Source organism: Oncorhynchus kisutch, linkage group LG29 (genome assembly GCF_002021735.2).
Source record: "Oncorhynchus kisutch isolate 150728-3 linkage group LG29, Okis_V2, whole genome shotgun sequence".
Classification (NCBI taxonomy): Eukaryota; Metazoa; Chordata; class Actinopteri; order Salmoniformes; family Salmonidae; genus Oncorhynchus; species Oncorhynchus kisutch.
Genome location: NC_034202.2, coordinates 29131579 through 29144448, shown reverse-complemented (window position 1 = coordinate 29144448; position 12870 = coordinate 29131579). Strand labels below are relative to the sequence as shown.

The 12870-nt window shown below is 43.3% G+C and overlaps 1 protein-coding gene across 1 annotated transcript in view; it reads left to right on the top strand.

The window, feature by feature from the left end:
* Positions 1–4192: 4192 nt before the first annotated feature.
* LOC116358254 (neurexin-2) overlaps positions 4193–12870 on the top strand; it is a 69338-nt gene continuing 60660 nt past the window's right edge. Inside the window, exon 1 of the mRNA XM_031809067.1 lies at positions 4193–4423. The gene's annotated coding sequence lies outside the window, so the exon portion shown is untranslated. The remainder of the gene's footprint in view (positions 4424–12870) is intronic.

Below are 12870 nucleotides of genomic sequence, written 5' to 3'. Positions count from 1 at the left end.
CCCAGTTTAAATGCTTTATTTCCACTTTCAAACAGATTCCAATTTAAAGCATTTTGTTTCAATGAACTTTTGTAGGTACTGTGAGAATAAAAGATATTGATCATGTTGGAGGCAGGTAATCTGGTGGTACCCAAAAGGTAGCTGGTTCAAATCCCTGAAATGAATTGGTGAAAGCTCTTTCCATCTGCCCCTAATTGCTCCTGTAAGTCACTCTGGATAATAGCATCTGCAAAATGAAGTAAATGTTTAACACTTTGTGCTGTCCTTATCTGAACCACTCATTTTGCAAACTCACAGCCTTCAGGTGTTGATGACTCCTGCCAACTTAAACTGTGGTAGGCTACCTGGGTCCAGCTGAGGATTTGTCACCATAGTAACTCCACACCGGGTATCCTGTGGGCTGTTACTGGTCTGTGACAACTGAAGCCATCTCACAATGGCTAGTCCTGTTCCTATTGTGGTAACGTTCCCTATAGTGGAGAGTGGAGTTAGTTGAGCCAAAGGGTTAAGTTGAGCCACCCTTGTTTCTAGGAAACCATACTGATGATCCTCATCATGTCCACTGTCAACTCATCTAAAGCTAGGCTTTAGTCTCAATAATCAGACATTGCAAACGGTTAATGATTTATAAGAAACACATTTATTAATTGTAATTGTGTGGTTAGCGATGCTATTTTGATCGATGATCATCTGTGAAAGAGAGAAGAAACTTGTTAGAGTTTATTGACGTGTGCTGTATAAACACGTCTCTGAACTGAACATGTTGTATTGTATTTAATGTATTGTGAATGTTAATTGATCATTGTGTCAGGTCTTCCTCCCATTTGGCTGATGCATTGTAGGTATGTGTACTTAAATCATGTCGTTGTTTGTTGGCAAACTGCTGGGTTTTGGTTGAAGATTGTGTCATGACGTTGCCCTCTTTGGATACAGCAAGCCCCATCCCCCTCTCCCTGTCTCCTACACCCAGGCTGCTGTGGTCAGAGAGAGGTCATAAATTCCTGGAGGAGATTATCTCCTCATGGCCACAGTATAGAGAGAGAGTAGAGTTTTCATAGAAGAGATCGGTGAAGAATCCAGCTACGAACTGGTCTGTTTGGTACAATTTTGTGAAACTCATGGGAGACAATACGGCCACATTACCATAACGCTGTTTATATAAGAGCCTCAGATATGAGATTTACATCTAATTGTTGTATTAGATGAATGAGTGAGGATGATACTGTTTGTAAAATTGTGTATTGTGATTTTGGACTGTTTAATGAAGGAAACTCCAATTCCCTTTGGAGTTTAACTAAATCAGAGGACCGCCCATGAGCCCAGTTCGGACCTGGCGTCATGAGACAGCTTATTCTGCTCTTCAGAATATAACCCCCACCGTGAGAATTTCTCAACAGACCATGTTTCCCTCAATTACAAGACGACAAAGGTTGAGACCAGCTTACCTCGATAACGAGAGGGCCAAGGTTTGAGTAGATGGCTGAATCTTTTAACCATCCCAAGTGGTTAAACTTTTAGACTATCGATACCAACAGAATAAGAACAAGTCTTTGATATTAATTACTAGTCTGCAGCTAGGAATTCGGTATCATTGAACGCGAAGACCGACAACCGCCGAAACATCTTTCCATAACGACATGAATGAATCTCACTCTGAACTATCCATTCTAACCACGACAGAGAGGGCGGACAAACTCTCCAACAGAAACAAAGTTTTCAAAGATCCCGATGACACCCTGTGCGTAAATATATATATACTGATTGCAATTGTTCCCGAATGAGTGAGTGTTCATGTGCAAAGGATTAGCATTTCAATTGTTATAATTATCAGCTGTGTGTTGTCTTATCTTTGTCGACACCCAACTTCCCTTTTGTACACCAAGCCGCGATGCCGGTTTATCCCACTAGGGAAACTACGTTATCATCTCCTTGTAACTATCTACTGTTTGTTTATGTATTTCTGTGAATTACTTAGTTAGTAAATAAATGATTTAAGACCATTGATGTATGGATGACTCATAGTGAAGACTGGGTTCGTGCAGATAACCAACAATTTACGACGTTTGGAAGGAGACTAACGTGAGGTAAAATAAAGAATAAGTCATTAATCAGAAGACTAATTGATCAGATATTAAAATATCTGTAAATGTATATTAGGAAAATTATAACTTTGTAATCTGAATATTTTCCTTGGTGCCCCGACTTCCTAGTTAATTCCATTTGCCTGATTAGTTAATCACGAAATGCTAATTACGGAGAATATTTGATAAAAACTAAAAGTCTTCAGTTAATGATAGTAAAGACACGACAAGTGCTATTCGTGTATATCCTTTTGTTGCCATGGCCAATTTGTTTGTTTTGTAAATACTTGTACAGTTTTCGGTGGCTATTTATCTTCATTCATGTTTGCTAATAAAAGTTTGGATTTGATGAGTCAGATCCAGACACATACTTTGCTTTATTTGAGCGCATTGCAGAAGCTAGAGCTTGGTCAGATTTAGACATGACTATGTTGTTGCAATGTATACTTACAGGTAAATTACGTGAGGCTTTTGCAGCACTTAGTGTAGCTGACAGTAAAGTTTTTGCTAAAGTTAAATCAGCAGTTCTGAAGGTCTACGAGCTTGTGCCAGAGGCATATCGTCAACGTTTTCGTTACAGGAAAAAGTTAGATTCACAAACCTATTCTGAGTTTGTTCGTGATTTGACTTCTGCATTTAATCGTTGGTGTACAGCTTCTGAAGTTAGTACTTTTGAGGATCTGTCTAATTTGATTGTGTTAGAACAGTTCAAAAATTCTGTGTCTGACCAGGTTGCTACATGCATGAATGAACATAAAGTTAAGTCTCCAAGTGATCCTTACAGATGAGTACAGGCTAACACATAAAAGCCATTTTGAGTCAAACAGTGACATGTACCATAAAAATAACTTTGCTCCTAGGAATAGTAGGTCACCTTTTTTTGGAGCTTCTTTCCAAAGTCCTCAGCAAAGCATTTTCATTGTTAGCCTCACTGTTCCAATCCTACCACTGGATCAACCTCAAACATACACACAATAAAAAAATCGGATCAAAGATCTAGGAAGAGCGTGGTCATTTCATGGAGTCTGAAGGAAGAAACCACTTGGAAAAAGTGGTACGTTAGATCCAAAAATGGATTTTCACCAAGTCAAACGAATGTTTTCTGGTTTCCTGTTGCTTGTATCTAAACCAAATTATATAATTTTAATATTGTTCTATACATCAGTTGGTCTCTAAGCTTCAATATTAGGTCCTAAACCTAGCATTAAAGTGTGTCCTTGTAGCTTTGTGGGATAATATCGTAAAAATGTTTGCCTTGTAAATTGAGGCAAATGGCAAATGTTAGTGTTTTCTTCTCAGGCATAATGCAAGGCATTACCACTTGGATATGAGGCAACAGGGCTTGGCCTATGTTAAGTGTTTAAAAAAGTACAAAGTGTTTGTTTTTTAGGTGTTCTGTCTGTGTTTAAAAGATGTTTAAAATGATTAAAGACAAAGAAAGGGATTGTGTTTGGGAAATAAAGACATGTTTTTAAAAAGGTAGTGGTAATATTTTATTCAGTGCAGAGCTTTGGAGCTGGCTTAACTTACCCGGTCCCGTGGCTCAACTTACCCCTGTATTTCCCTTGACGGAGTGATGCTGAATGTGGAAAAATAGGCCACAACTTTCCCTCCCACTCTCCCCTACTGAAACAAGGTTACTACTGAGGGAGATTTCCAACCCATATGACCTTGTCACACTGCATTAACAGTTTTGTGGAACAGATGGAGGGAGCTGGACTGTAGTGGCTCCGAGGCCAGTTATCATGTGTGTAGCATCTACATGCATGAAGGCCAGAGTATGTTGCATGTGAAATAGGCTACATAACATGAAACATTTAAAAAGGAACAATGAAAAGGTTTGGTGAAGTTATATTCAAAATGCTCATGCTGAAAGTTGCCACCGTCATAACAGCTTGAGTTAATCAATATATTTGGTGGTTACAATAATGCTCTCAAAATGTTCCAATGCTGTGCCTATATTTGATCAGATAACAGCTTGAACCCATTAACGGTGTGATTTGTCCTCCATGGCAACGCACATGTAAGTTTCATTGGGAGTGCAAATGATTGGTCAACTGCTGCTGACCGCGCCCTCAACCATATACGGAACAATCAGCACCGGTGAGTACGGGGATTGATGCTGCTACCTTCAGTGCGGCGTAGGAAGACAACCATTGTCTAATGCGGGGATGCAGGTGGATCGGCTGGGCTCATAACGGCATGTGAGTCTGAAGTCTGTCCTCCCGGAAGACGAAGAAGTCTGCAGCATATCACCTCCATGTAAATATTCAAAAGACCGCAGGAATTCTGCCACGAACGTTGTCTTTCTATCGGGTGTTGGAGCACAGAATAATGCCCAGGTGAGACCACTGCACATTTCTCTGGGGAATGACTTCGAAAATAAACATTGACATATTGTTCCATGTGCTTCAGTAAATCTTGTATCTGTAGACTCTGAACCGTGGTTTGATTTTGCAGGACGGATCTCTCGCTATCATCAGACCTGTGATTGTCTGCACTAGCCTACACATATCCTGCTTTCCAATCATTAAATAATCATTGTCTGTCGTCAAGTAATAGGACATGCGTTATATTTATGCTATAAATGAAGCTTCTCGGAGTCATTCCGTTTCTTTATGTATTGACTGGCTTAGAGCAGCATCAATTGAGGGGAGAGGACAGTCAAACTCATAGACATAAATATATATATATCTATGAGAGCATAAAGTCGCTTTAGTGCATGCGGGTAGTAGTGGCTTGGCAAGCTTGCCCGCAGATTTAGCTTGTTTGCTGGCTCACATCGCGCAATGGTGAATAGTGTGAATTAGACGTTATTACGTGTAGTAGCCTATAAGCAGATGTAGGCAACTGGCCAGTTTTACATTTGGCGAAACTAATGTCAAGGTGGTGCTCTGTGTTTTAGGCGATGCACAGTCCCTCCAATAATGTAGAGTATAATCATGACCATTTTTGTCATTTCATCGCATTTGTTTCCTCTGGAATGAAGTAAGCTTCTGATCCAGACATTGGTGAGACTCTCTCACACTCACACACCTGGGGGCATCTCCCTGTCTGTGAGAAGTAACTGAACTTAAACACATAAGGCCACTTCAGGCCTCTGGTGGTGTATCTTCTCAGCTCCCTGTTAAGGGTAACACACCATCGGCACCTTACTGTCAGCCGGTAGAGGTGTCCTAGTGTGATGCGCTTTATTACCAACTGTCCACAGCTCGCTCTCTCTCAATTCAAAGGGCTTTATTGGCATGGAAAACATATGTTTACATTGCCAATGCAAGTGAACTAGATCATAAACAAAAGTGAAATAAACAATATCTTTCTCTCTTTTTTTTTGTTTGTTCACATGACGTAGAATCATCACACCTGCACCTGACACCCCAGTGGTCAAACTGATCCAGCAAACGGCCTCACTCACTCAGACTTGGAACTGCAGCGCACTGACCGATTAGCCTCCAAGGGTGATCAAGCAGACTGATTACATGTTATGTTTAAATAGCTTACAGATAGGATTTGTTTGATTTTTGTCTTTCTGGACCATCTGATTAGTGGTCAAACGTAGCCTACAGCTATCTGATAATCAGCCCTGTTCAAACAGAGTAAAGAGGTAGCCTATCGGATACAGAGGAAGCTTCTTATACCCACAATTACATATTGTTGTTTGTGTTGATCCTTTCTTTAGCCATTTATCACTTGAGATGAAAAATCATATCCCTTTTTAGGAGAGAGGCCTGACCAGAAGGGCAGCTTGAGTATAAAAACAACACAACAATCCCATAATCTGGATGTGCCATACAATTCCATATAGAGCATGTGAGGAGGTGGCTCTGGAAGGACCAGGATGACTGTTGGATTCCTTCTCCCATGTTCCTTCTCTTTCTCACAGTGCCACTAATGTCTTCTCGACCTGGTGCTAGTGTTTTAATTGCCGTGAGAAGGGAGCAAATTAACAGTGTAGACGTGACAGAGATTACCTTGTTGATTGCCACTGGCCATTAGACCATTACATGTTAATGGAAATGAGTTATCAGTGAAGGGATGGCAAGTAGCCTAGCATTTAAGAGCGTTGCGCCAGTAACCGAAAGGTTTCTGGTTTGAAGAGCAACTGCTAAATGATTCAAATGTGAATGTATGATGGAGGGGGTAGAAAGACTGGTCTCTCTTTCGTTTGCCGTACGGTGAATATCTCATTTCAGCACCACACTTGTGGACAGCACCCCTGTGCTGTATGTCCCAGCCTTTGAACAAAGCGTATTTCTAAGCAACAGGTTGTATGTGGGAAGCTGCTGGATGTCTTTACTTTACCACTCTAAGGATGTTACTGCAGTGAACATTGCACCGTCTGTTGTCCTAAGAAACATGGTTGCTTCATGCTCCAGATCTGTGATGCATTAGAGCTGATGTTATTTTCTCTGTCACATCACAGTCGACAGAGTGGTGCCTTCATCGCTCTGGAACTGTTTCTGATGTATTCATAATGAGGAAAACTCAGCCCGTTGAGGGATAAAATAAATATATATATTTACGCAATTTGTTTTTTTTTAATGTAAGCTACTGGATAGCCTTTTTTCATCATGTACATTCTTGATATAATTGTATTATTTGAATGACAGCTGTAGAGACTTAACTAATGCAGCAGTATTTGGTTTGTAAGTAGATTTGATTCTCTTCAGAAATGTTTCAGTCAAAGCATATCAGTCAATATGCATTGAAGGAGACAGGGAGTAGTGCTTGAGGTAATGATGAGCTTAATTGGAGATGACGTGCGTGTGGTGTGTGTGTGAGTTGGCGGGGTTATAAACACCATGTGTCACTCTGGCTTGTGTGTCTCCTTCTCCATCATGCCCCACCAAGGTCATGTCTACAGACTGAGCACAGTGGCCCTGGCCCACTGCACTCCTGGCCCTGCCAGAGAAATGGGCCCTGCCCGGAGAGCACTGCTGCTTTTAATCAGGCCTGACGCGTGACTCAGCCGCATGCCAGCTGCACATACAGCCAAACAGAGATCGCTTCCCTGGATGACGAAGAGGAAAGAAGGTCACTGTTGAGATATTTGTTTCTCTACACCTTCAGGGATCACTGCTTTATGTATTTCATTCTGGGGCTTTGGCTCTGTTGAACTTTGCTTACTAACTGGAATGATTTGCTTTATGCCGTAGGTTCCCATGTGCACATGACAATAATACAAAGCATTATGTGGAATACAAGGCATTATGGTTGAAATCCCATGTGGTTCACTGTGCTATTTTCTTGAGGAAACACTTGAGATTGATTGTATTTATATCCAGAAGGATAATGTTAAAATCCAGGAAGAGTGAACATTGGAAATGGCTGAAGAAAACAAGCAGCACTAACAGTTGATTGACAAAGGGTATCTGAAAGGGTACCTATTAAAAACAGAGAATAACAGCCCAAATATACTGCAAGTCATTATGAATCCTGAGAGGCTGCTTAGAAGCCACGTAGACGGAACAGATCTGAAGAATAGCGAAAAGGAACAGATCTGGAGGAGAATAGCGAGAGGAGGCGATCTGGAGGAGAATAGCGGGAGGAGGAGATCTGGAGGAGAATAGCGAGAGAGGAGGAGATATGGAGGAGAGAGCAAGAGAGAGGAGGAGATCTGGAGGGGAGCGAGAGAGACAAGGAGAGGAAGATAGCGAGAGAGGAGGAGGAGAGCGAGAGAGAGAGGAGGAGGAGATCTGGAGGAGAGAGGGAGAGGGGGAGATCTGGAGGAAAGAGTGAGGGAGGAGGAGGAGAGAGAGAGAGGGAGAGAAGGAGATCTGGAGGAGAGAGGGAGAGGAGGAGATCTGGAGGAGAGAGAGAGAGGAGGAGATCTGGAGGAGAGAGAGTGAGGGAGAGGAGGAGATCTGGAGGAGGGAGAGAGGGAGAGGAGGAGATCTGGAGGAAAGAGAGGAAAATATCTGGAGGAGAGAGAGAGCGAGGAGAATATCTGGAGGAGAGAGAGAGCGAGGGAGGAGATCTGGAGGAGAATAGTGAGAGGAGGAGATCTGGAGGAGAATAGCGAGAGGAGGAGATCTGGAGGAGAGAGCAAGAGAGAGGAGGAGATCTGGAGGGGAGAGAGAGAGACAAGGAGAGGAAGATAGCGAGAGAGGAGGGGGAGATCTGGAGGAGAGAGCGAGAGAAGAGGAGAAGGAGAGAGAAGGAGAGGGAGAGGAGGAGATCTGGAGGGGAGAAAGAGAGGGAGAGGAGGATATCTGGAGGAAAGAGAGGAAAATATCTGGAGGAGAGAGAGAGCGAGGAGAATATCTGGAGGAGAGAGAGAGCGAGGGAGGAGTTCTGGAGGAGAATAGCGAGAGGAGGAGATCTGGAGGAGAATAGCGAGAGGAGGAGAACTGGTAGAGAATAGCGAGAGGAGGAGATCTGGAGGCGAAAGCGACAGAGGAGGAGATCTAGAGGAGAGAGCAAGAGAGAGGAGGAGATCTGGAGGGGAGAGAGAGAGAGGGAGAGGAAGAGATCTGGAGGAGAGAGGGAGAGGAGGAGATCTGGAGGAGAGGGACAGGATGAGATCTGGAGGAGAAAGAGAGGAGATCTGGAGGAAAGAGAGGGAAATATCTGGAGGAGCGAGAGTGCGAGGAGAATATCTGGAGGAGAGCGAGAGCAAGGGAGGAGATCTGGAGGAGAGAGGAGAATATCTGGATGAGAGTTGGCTAGGGAGGAGATCTGGAGGAGAGATGGCGATGGAGGAGAAGAGCTGGAGGAGAGAGAGAGGAGATCTGGAGGAGGAGATCTGAAAGAGACAGGAGAATATCTGGAGGAGAGGGAGAGCGAGAAGGAGAGCTGAGAAGAGAGATAGCGAGGGAAGAGATCTGGAGGAGAGAGTGAGGAGGAGATCTGGAGGAGAGAGAGAGAGCGAGAGATCTGGAGGAGAGAGAGAAGGAGATTGGTGGAGAGAGAGAGTAGAATATCTGGAGGAGAGAGAGAGAGCGCGAGGAGATCTGGAGGAGACAGAGAGAGCGAGGGAAGAGATCTGTAGGAGAGAGAGAGGAGGAGATCTAGAAGAGAGAGAGTGAATGAGGGAAGAGATCTGGAGGAGCGAGAGAGGAGGAGATCTGGAGGGGGGGAGAGAGAGAGAGAGTGAGGGGAGATCTGGGGAAGAGAGAGAGAGAGAGGATGAGATCTGTGGAAGAGAGAGAGGAGATCTGTGGAAGAGCGAAAGAGAGAGAGAGAGGAGATCTGTGGAAGAGCGAGAGAGAGAGAGAGGAGGAGATCTGGAGAAAGAGTGAGAGGAGATCTGGAGAAGAGAGAGGGAGCAAGAGTAGAAGATTTAGTGGTTCTCAGGATGCAGCAACACATTGGATGTGGGAGTGTGTGGCTCTCTGGGAATAGCCAGTGTTTAAATGAGCTTAAACCAGAGAGAGCTAGACATCACAATGCTATGTTAGAAATGCCGGCCACACAGACTGTTGTAATGAGTCAGTTTGTCTTTCTAGTCCAATTTGCATAACAAGTCATAACCCCATGCAGTGAGTATTGGAAGGGACTTTGCATTTTCAGTAAGTTTACACAGGAAACTCCTGTATGAGTCGCATTAATAGTCGTATGTACAGGATACGCATGGTACCCACCATCCAATGAAATGCTTACTGGCAGGTTCCTTCTCCACAATGGAACAACAATAAGAAATAACACAAATATAAGAATAGGAACATAAAGTAAATGGCTCAGTAGAATAGAATACTTTTATTTTTGCTGCATAAGTTTAATACAGGAAGGCACAGTTTGTACATGGATTTAGCACAACTCAGTGTTGTGAACTCAACATTTTTGTTTATTATGTCATGTTAACTGTGTCAAGCATCACCATGAGTTGTGTAATAGGCTGATAACGAAACCTAATAGTCGGAGGAGCAAAGACGCTAGTGGTGATACTGTGTGGAGAAAGTGGTCCTGTATCTGTTTAGCTCCCACGCTGGGAAGTGTAACGTTACGTTGAAACTGTATTTCTGCTGATACACCACTCTTACTCTGTGACCCACAGGAGGGCAGAATAACTGTGCTGTTAAATAAAATGTGTCCAGTGTAGTCTATGCCCTTAGAGATATGAAACAGGATATCAGCCTGTCAGGCTAATACATTATGCAGGTAGTCCATGGAAACAAATGGCAACCCCAACAGAAGTGCACCAATGTTGGCCCGCTGCTGTAAAGCAGATTTAGAAAGGACCAATCAGTACTGTGTTGTTAGGGCCAGTCACCCTGGGGATCAGATGTATTAAAGCCATGGCAAACACAGCCATCATTCAATAAAGACTCCTAGTCTCTTCTGACAGAAAGCAGCAGGAGGAGAATGGCTCTGTAGAAGAAGAGCATGATTGAAGGGAAGGCAGAGGAAGGATTCACCTTTTACAAGACAAGGACCTGGGATAAGATGAAGAAGAAGAAGGGTCTGCTGTTTCTTCCTCAGTCCCTCTTGCTTATCGTGTCACATTGATGCCAGACCTGCGATTTACTTGGACCCAATCGGTCAGTGAGTGACGCATCAGGCAATGTGTAAATCTTGAGATGTTGCTGTCTGGGTGTCCATCCATCACATTGCTCTGTGCGGGGCCCAGGCACCGCTGGTGAGCAGGGCCATGCTGGTAAAAGCTGGCGCACACTCCTATATTTCAATTCACACTGTCTGTCTCTGCAGGCTGTTCCTCTGGTAGAGAGATTCATGCTGATTTGGAATAGTATACGCACAGAAAAATCCATCCCTATGCCGCATTGCAAAAAATGCTTGTGCCCTCCCTTAGGATGTCTCTTCTAAAGCAGCTTGTCTCAAGTGTCTTCCTGCCTGCATGTAGATCCTCCGCAGCACATCAATGTCACTGCTCACCAATCCTTTGCAAGGCTATCAGATTCTGGCTAAGATGCCGTAGCCAAACGTTTACCCCTGCTGTTGTGGTGCAGAACTCTGAGGAGGGTATGTGTGAGACAGGATGAGGGTTGTTTGTTGCCTGACAACTCACCTGGAATCAATTCCTCTGATATCAATCGCTACATACATTCAGTCTGAATCTGCCATCCTAGGAGACGTTTGTGTAACGTTAAAATGAGGGGCGCTCTACAAAACCAATTCATCAACGATTGGATCATCTCTAACTAATCAGAGTATCAAAATTGATGAAGTCATCATGTAGACCGGCTCTGGCCCAATCCATCGGTTTCTGGGACCAATCAGAACCGTCAGAATGTTGTTTGTGTTCTACAAATCATAGGGGAGGCAAATCCAGACTCATCGTCCATTTTTCCGGAACGGTGTGGATGGGTAGCCAGGCTAGGTTGTTTGCTGCACACAAATTCATAGTTTGATTTGGCTTATTCTGCTTCTAGGAACTAGACATGGTCCTGTTTTGTGTTGCGTGTATTTCGAGGATGGAACTACACTTTGCACTGTAGTTTATAATAGTCTTTGCGTTGGAGGATGCTTTTAAGGAAATCTCAGCAATTCAAAAAATCTTGTTAAGAGTTGTGGAAAAACACCACGGAATCTATTTCATAATCACTCCAGTTCTTTTCAGAATGCTTGTTCATGTAGTTGGCCAATTTGCATATCCTGACTTAGGTGCTGAAGTGGCAATTTGACAGATGCGCAATTTTGGTTGAGTTTCACTGAGAACCACTGCAGTGATCTCTGATACCTGCAAATCGTAGCTATTTTCTCCATGGCAATTTTCTGTATGATTCTTCTGCGTTAGTGGATGTGTTTTGACAGTAAAGAAAATGAGCTCTTCCCAATGAGCACTACTTCACACCCTCTATGTGGGAGTGTGTGAGTAAGAACGCTGAGTTTGAATGCAACACCGCAAGATGCACTACAGAATTCTTTGTAACCTTGTGTTATTCAGTAATGGGGCTTGACTTCACTAGCTGTGTGTGAGCCTGAGTCACATTAACTGGTGTACAGTAGCACCTCTGTGCTCTTTTATCTGAAAAGATGGTCATTCTTTTTGTATGGGGTCCTGTAGGACTTATGCTAGTTACGTATACTCATTCAGCCTAAAAATTTATTCAAAACATTCAGCCTCAAAATTCATTGTAATTCCCTGATATTTAAAGGGATACTTTGGAATGTTGGCAACGACTTCTCAAATGCGAACATATTCAGACGGTTCTGATTGGTGCCAGAAATCGATGGGTTCGACCAGAGCTGGCTAACACGACTCATGAATCATGTCATTTTGATGTCAGCACAAACAGGTTCAGACTGTATGGAGCAATCAGTGGAGCGGAAGTCAATTCATGTTGTCAGTCAAAGGTTTTAGGGCCAGACTCCGCAGAGTTTGGCAAGATTGTTACTTAAAATCTGGATGGTATTGTAGAGGGGACATACAGGTGTAAAAGGCCAGCTACTGGTCTTGTTGATGCCGAGCCTGATTTGTTAGTCTGTGGTTTAATTACCCTTGTTGATGCCTTGCCTGATTAGTTAGTCTGTGATTTAATTACCCCTGTAGATGCATTGCCTGACTATTTAGTCTGTGGTTTAATTACCCTTGTTGATGCCTTGCCTGATTAGTTAGTCTGTGGTTTAATTACCCTTGTTGATACTTTGCCTGATTAGTTAGTCTGTGGTTTAATTACCCTTGTTGATGCCGAGCCTGACTATTTAGTCTGTGGTTTAATTACCCTTGTTGATGCCTTGCCTGATTAGTTAGTCTGTGGTTTAATTACCCTTGTTGATGCCGAGCCTGACTATTTAGTCTGTGGTTTAATTACCCTTGTTGATGCCGAGCCTGACTATTTAGTCTGTGGTTTAATTACCCTTGTAGATGCCAAGCCAGATTTGTTAG